The sequence below is a fragment of the Penaeus japonicus genome, unplaced genomic scaffold (assembly GCF_977035675.1).
Source record: "Penaeus japonicus unplaced genomic scaffold, GWHDUDI00000001_assembly GWHDUDI00000012, whole genome shotgun sequence".
In the NCBI taxonomy this organism is placed as follows: domain Eukaryota; kingdom Metazoa; phylum Arthropoda; class Malacostraca; order Decapoda; family Penaeidae; genus Penaeus; species Penaeus japonicus.
The window spans coordinates 36,482,204-36,488,203 of record NW_028234414.1 but is presented as its reverse complement, the minus strand read 5'-3'; the positions used below and the strand labels follow the sequence as shown (position 1 = coordinate 36,488,203).

The 6,000-nt window shown below is 41.7% G+C and overlaps 6 non-coding genes and 1 pseudogene across 6 annotated transcripts; all 7 read left to right on the top strand.

Moving 5' to 3' along the window:
* Window positions 1–60: 60 nt before the first annotated feature.
* LOC122265095 (5S ribosomal RNA) lies at window positions 61–178 on the top strand. The gene has a single exon (XR_015191483.1). It is a non-coding gene; the product is annotated as a 5S ribosomal RNA (ribosomal RNA).
* A 665-nt stretch (window positions 179–843) lies between these two features.
* On the top strand, window positions 844–962 carry LOC122265077 (5S ribosomal RNA). The gene has a single exon (XR_006224264.1). It is a non-coding gene; the product is annotated as a 5S ribosomal RNA (ribosomal RNA).
* A 665-nt stretch (window positions 963–1,627) lies between these two features.
* On the top strand, window positions 1,628–1,746 carry LOC122265092 (5S ribosomal RNA). Its single transcript, XR_006224274.1, has one exon. It is a non-coding gene; the product is annotated as a 5S ribosomal RNA (ribosomal RNA).
* A 665-nt stretch (window positions 1,747–2,411) lies between these two features.
* On the top strand, window positions 2,412–2,530 carry LOC122265086 (5S ribosomal RNA). Its single transcript, XR_006224272.2, has one exon. It is a non-coding gene; the product is annotated as a 5S ribosomal RNA (ribosomal RNA).
* Window positions 2,531–3,195: 665 nt separating this feature from the next.
* LOC122265091 (5S ribosomal RNA) lies at window positions 3,196–3,313 on the top strand (annotated as a pseudogene).
* A 1,384-nt stretch (window positions 3,314–4,697) lies between these two features.
* On the top strand, window positions 4,698–4,816 carry LOC122265068 (5S ribosomal RNA). Its single transcript, XR_006224256.2, has one exon. It is a non-coding gene; the product is annotated as a 5S ribosomal RNA (ribosomal RNA).
* Window positions 4,817–5,480: 664 nt separating this feature from the next.
* On the top strand, window positions 5,481–5,599 carry LOC122265090 (5S ribosomal RNA). Its single transcript, XR_015191482.1, has one exon. It is a non-coding gene; the product is annotated as a 5S ribosomal RNA (ribosomal RNA).
* Window positions 5,600–6,000: the final 401 nt, after the last annotated feature.

The following is a 6,000-nucleotide window of genomic DNA, read 5'->3' as shown; positions in this document are numbered from 1 at the left end:
AAGATATCGTGAGTATAGGTGAGCATTGGCATAAAGGTGGTGAGTGTTTGTTGGTTTCTTGCCAACGGTCATACCACGTTGAAAGCACCGCTTCTCGTCCGATCAGCGAAGTTAAGCAGCGTCGGGTCTGGTCAGTACTTGGATGGGTGACCGCCTGGGAACACCAATGCTGTTGGCATTTTGTTACCTGTCCATGGGTGAGAATGCACTTCTTTTCAATCGGCAACGTAAGGTTAGCTTGATTTCTAAGAAGAGAAGACACTGGAAACGAATCGAATCTTTCTTAGCAAGTGCATTATGGGATGATCATGGTAGTAAATTTGAAATAGGTTTGACAGTGATAGCATTGGTAGTAATAATGAGGACAATGGTAATAAGAAAGAACTGATGATTAAGATTTAGCAGTCATTTTGTCGGCAGCTGATGACTTGAGTGACAGTGATGGTGATGATAGAGCCCATGTGTGGTTGTGTATGAAGATACATGGCCATAGATGATATGTCAGCTCTTTTAAGCCTTCTTTACAGAGTTACACAGGTTGAAATTAGTGAAAGGATTGAATTTTCTGCGGGAAAAAAAGAGACGAATTGCTTTTGGCTATGTAGCTTCCTCAGGGCAGGATATAGCGAAAGTGCCTTTTGTATTTGTTGTTTTTCCCACCTCTGTTTTGTGTACAGGTTGGTGAGCATGAAGGGTTTGTTTTTTAATTGGATTTCCTGGCGAGCAGATCTGAGGAATGTGATTGGCAATGGAATTTGTATGCAAAGAAAAGGGTAAATGGGTAAGATATCGTGAGTATAGGTGAGCATTGGCATAAAGGTGGTGAGTGTTTGTTGGTTTCTTGCCAACGGTCATACCACGTTGAAAGCACCGCTTCTCGTCCGATCAGCGAAGTTAAGCAGCGTCGGGTCTGGTCAGTACTTGGATGGGTGACCGCCTGGGAACACCAGATGCTGTTGGCATTTTGTTACCTGTCCATGAGTGAGAATGCACTTCTTTTCAATCGGCAACGTAAGGTTAGCTTGATTTCTAAGAAGAGAAGACACTGGAAACGAATCGAATCTTTCTTAGCAAGTGCATTATGGGATGATCATGGTAGTAAATTTGAAATAGGTTTGACAGTGATAGCATTGGTAGTAATAATGAGGACAATGGTAATAAGAAAGAACTGATGATTAAGATTTAGCAGTCATTTTGTCGGCAGCTGATGACTTGAGTGACAGTGATGGTGATGATAGAGCCCATGTGTGGTTGTGTATGAAGATACATGGCCATAGATGATATGTCAGCTCTTTTAAGCCTTCTTTACAGAGTTACACAGGTTGAAATTAGTGAAAGGATTGAATTTTCTGCGGGAAAAAAAGAGACGAATTGCTTTTGGCTATGTAGCTTCCTCAGGGCAGGATATAGCGAAAGTGCCTTTTGTATTTGTTGTTTTTCCCACCTCTGTTTTGTGTACAGGTTGGTGAGCATGAAGGGTTTGTTTTTTAATTGGATTTCCTGGCGAGCAGATCTGAGGAATGTGATTGGCAATGGAATTTGTATGCAAAGAAAAGGGTAAATGGGTAAGATATCGTGAGTATAGGTGAGCATTGGCATAAAGGTGGTGAGTGTTTGTTGGTTTCTTGCCAACGGTCATACCACGTTGAAAGCACCGCTTCTCGTCCGATCAGCGAAGTTAAGCAGCGTCGGGTCTGGTCAGTACTTGGATGGGTGACCGCCTGGGAACACCAGATGCTGTTGGCATTTTGTTACCTGTCCATGGGTGAGAATGCACTTCTTTTCAATCGGCAACGTAAGGTTAGCTTGATTTCTAAGAAGAGAAGACACTGGAAACGAATCGAATCTTTCTTAGCAAGTGCATTATGGGATGATCATGGTAGTAAATTTGAAATAGGTTTGACAGTGATAGCATTGGTAGTAATAATGAGGACAATGGTAATAAGAAAGAACTGATGATTAAGATTTAGCAGTCATTTTGTCGGCAGCTGATGACTTGAGTGACAGTGATGGTGATGATAGAGCCCATGTGTGGTTGTGTATGAAGATACATGGCCATAGATGATATGTCAGCTCTTTTAAGCCTTCTTTACAGAGTTACACAGGTTGAAATTAGTGAAAGGATTGAATTTTCTGCGGGAAAAAAAGAGACGAATTGCTTTTGGCTATGTAGCTTCCTCAGGGCAGGATATAGCGAAAGTGCCTTTTGTATTTGTTGTTTTTCCCACCTCTGTTTTGTGTACAGGTTGGTGAGCATGAAGGGTTTGTTTTTTAATTGGATTTCCTGGCGAGCAGATCTGAGGAATGTGATTGGCAATGGAATTTGTATGCAAAGAAAAGGGTAAATGGGTAAGATATCGTGAGTATAGGTGAGCATTGGCATAAAGGTGGTGAGTGTTTGTTGGTTTCTTGCCAACGGTCATACCACGTTGAAAGCACCGCTTCTCGTCCGATCAGCGAAGTTAAGCAGCGTCGGGTCTGGTCAGTACTTGGATGGGTGACCGCCTGGGAACACCAGATGCTGTTGGCATTTTGTTACCTGTCCATGGGTGAGAATGCACTTCTTTTCAATCGGCAACGTAAGGTTAGCTTGATTTCTAAGAAGAGAAGACACTGGAAACGAATCGAATCTTTCTTAGCAAGTGCATTATGGGATGATCATGGTAGTAAATTTGAAATAGGTTTGACAGTGATAGCATTGGTAGTAATAATGAGGACAATGGTAATAAGAAAGAACTGATGATTAAGATTTAGCAGTCATTTTGTCGGCAGCTGATGACTTGAGTGACAGTGATGGTGATGATAGAGCCCATGTGTGGTTGTGTATGAAGATACATGGCCATAGATGATATGTCAGCTCTTTTAAGCCTTCTTTACAGAGTTACACAGGTTGAAATTAGTGAAAGGATTGAATTTTCTGCGGGAAAAAAAGAGACGAATTGCTTTTGGCTATGTAGCTTCCTCAGGGCAGGATATAGCGAAAGTGCCTTTTGTATTTGTTGTTTTTCCCTTCTCTGTTTTGTGTACAGGTTGGTGAGCATGAAGGGTTTGTTTTTTAATTGGATTTCCTGGCGAGCAGATCTGAGGAATGTGATTGGCAATGGAATTTCTATGCAAAGAAAAGGGTAAATGGGTAAGATATCGTGAGTATAGGTGAGCATTGGCATAAAGGTGGTGGGTTTGTTTTGGTTTCTTTCCACCGGTGATACTACGTTGAAAGCACCGCTTCTCGTCCGATCAGCGAAGTTAAGCAGCGTCGGTCTGGTCAGTACTTGGATGGGTGACCGCCTGGGAACACCAGATGCTGTTGGCATTTTGTTACCTGTCCATGGGTGAGAATGCACTTCTTTTCAATCGGCAACGTAAGGTTAGCTTGATTTCTAAGAAGAGAAGACACTGGAAACGAATCGAATCTTTCTTAGCAAGTGCATTATGGGATGATCATGGTAGTAAATTTGAAATAGGTTTGACAGTGATAGCATTGGTAGTAATAATGAGGACAATGGTAATAAGAAAGAACTGATGATTAAGATTTAGCAGTCATTTTGTCGGCAGCTGATGACTTGAGTGACAGTGATGGTGATGATAGAGCCCATGTGTGGTTGTGTATGAAGATACATGGCCATAGATGATATGTCAGCTCTTTTAAGCCTTCTTTACAGAGTTACACAGGTTGAAATTAGTGAAAGGATTGAATTTGGGCGGGAAAAAAAGAGACGAATTGCTTTTGCTTATGTAGCTTCCTCAGGGCAGGATATAGCGAAAGTGCCTTTTGTATTTGTTGTTTTTCCCTTCTCTGTTTTGTGTACAGGTTGGTGAGCATGAAGGGTTTGTTTTTTAATTGGATTTCCTGGCGAGCAGATCTGAGGAATGTGATTGGCAATGGAATTTTCTATGCAAAAAAAGGTAAATGGGTAAGATATCGTGAGTATAGGTGCATTGGCATAAAGGTGGTGAGTGTTTGTTGGTTTCTTGCCAACGGTATACCACGTTGAAAGCACCGCTTCGTCCGATCAGCGAAGTTAAGCAGCCCGTCTGGTCAGTACTTGGATGGGTGACCGCCTGGGAACACCAGATGCTGTTGGCATTTTGTTACCTGTCCATGGGTGAGAATGCACTTCTTTTCAATCGGCAACGTAAGGTTAGCTTGATTTCTAAGAAGAGAAGACACTGGAAACGAATCGAATCTTTCTTAGCAAGTGCATTATGGGATGATCATGGTAGTAAATTTGAAATAGGTTTGACAGTGATAGCATGAGGACAATGGTAATAAGAAAGAACTGATGATTAAGATTTAGCAGTCATTTTGTCGGCAGCTGATGACTTGAGTGACAGTGATGGTGATGATTGAGCCCATGTGTGGTTGTGTATGAAGATACATGGCCATAGATATGTCAGCTCTTTTAAGCCTTCTTTACAGAGTTACACAGGTTGAAATTAGTGAAAGGATTGAATTTGGGCGGGAAAAAAGATACGAATTGCTTGCTATGCAGCTTCCTCAGGGCAGGATATAGCGAAAGTGCCTTTTGTATTTGTTGTTTTTTTCATTTTGTATTTGTTGTGTACATGTGTGATTGTTTTTTTAAGAATGAGTGATTGGCAATGGAATTGCTATGCAAAAAGAAGGGTAAATAGGTAAGAGATCGTGAGTATAGTGTAGCATTGGCATAAAGGTGGGGAGTGTTTGTTGGGTTCTTGCGAACGGTCATGACACGTTGAAAGCACCGCTTCTCGTCCGATCAGCGAAGTTAAGCAGCGTCGGGTCTGGTCAGTACTTGGATGGGTGACCGCCTGGGAACACCAGATGCTGTTGGCATTTTGTTACCTGTCCATGGGTGAGAATGCACTTCTTTTCAATCGGCAACGTAAGGTTAGCTTGATTTCTAAGAAGAGAAGACACTGGAAACGAATCGAATCTTTCTTAGCAAGTGCATTATGGGATGATCATGGTAGTAAATTTGAAATAGGTTTGACAGTGATAGCATTGGTAGTAATAATGAGGACAATGGTAATAAGAAAGAACTGATGATTAAGATTTAGCAGTCATTTTGTCGGCAGCTGATGACTTGAGTGACAGTGATGGTGATGATAGAGCCCATGTGTGGTTGTGTATGAAGATACATGGCCATAGATGATATGTCAGCTCTTTTAAGCCTTCTTTACAGAGTTACACAGGTTGAAATTAGTGAAAGGATTGAATTTGGGCGGGAAAAAAAGAGACGAATTGCTTTTGGCTATGTAGCTTCCTCAGGGCAGGATATAGCGAAAGTGCCTTTTGTATTTGTTGTTTTTCCCTTCTCTGTTTTGTGTACAGGTTGGTGAGCATGAAGGGTTTGTTTTTTAATTGGATTTCCTGGCGAGCAGATCTGAGGAATGTGATTGGCAATGGAATTTCTATGCAAAGAAAAGGGTAAATGGGTAAGATATCGTGAGTATAGGTGAGCATTGGCATAAAGGTGGTGAGTGTTTGTTGGTTTCTTGCCAACGGTCATACCACGTTGAAAGCACCGCTTCTCGTCCGATCAGCGAAGTTAAGCAGCGTCGGGTCTGGTCAGTACTTGGATGGGTGACCGCCTGGGAACACCAGATGCTGTTGGCATTTTGTTACCTGTCCATGGGTGAGAATGCACTTCTTTTCAATCGGCAACGTAAGGTTAGCTTGATTTCTAAGAAGAGAAGACACTGGAAACGAATCGAATCTTTCTTAGCAAGTGCATTATGGGATGATCATGGTAGTAAATTTGAAATAGGTTTGACAGTGATAGCATTGGTAGTAATAATGAGGACAATGGTAATAAGAAAGAACTGATGATTAAGATTTAGCAGTCATTTTGTCGGCAGCTGATGACTTGAGTGACAGTGATGGTGATGATAGAGCCCATGTGTGGTTGTGTATGAAGATACATGGCCATAGATGATATGTCAGCTCTTTTAAGTCTTCTTTACAGAGTTACACAGGTTGAAATTAGTGAAAGGATTGAATTTGGGCGGGAAAAAAAG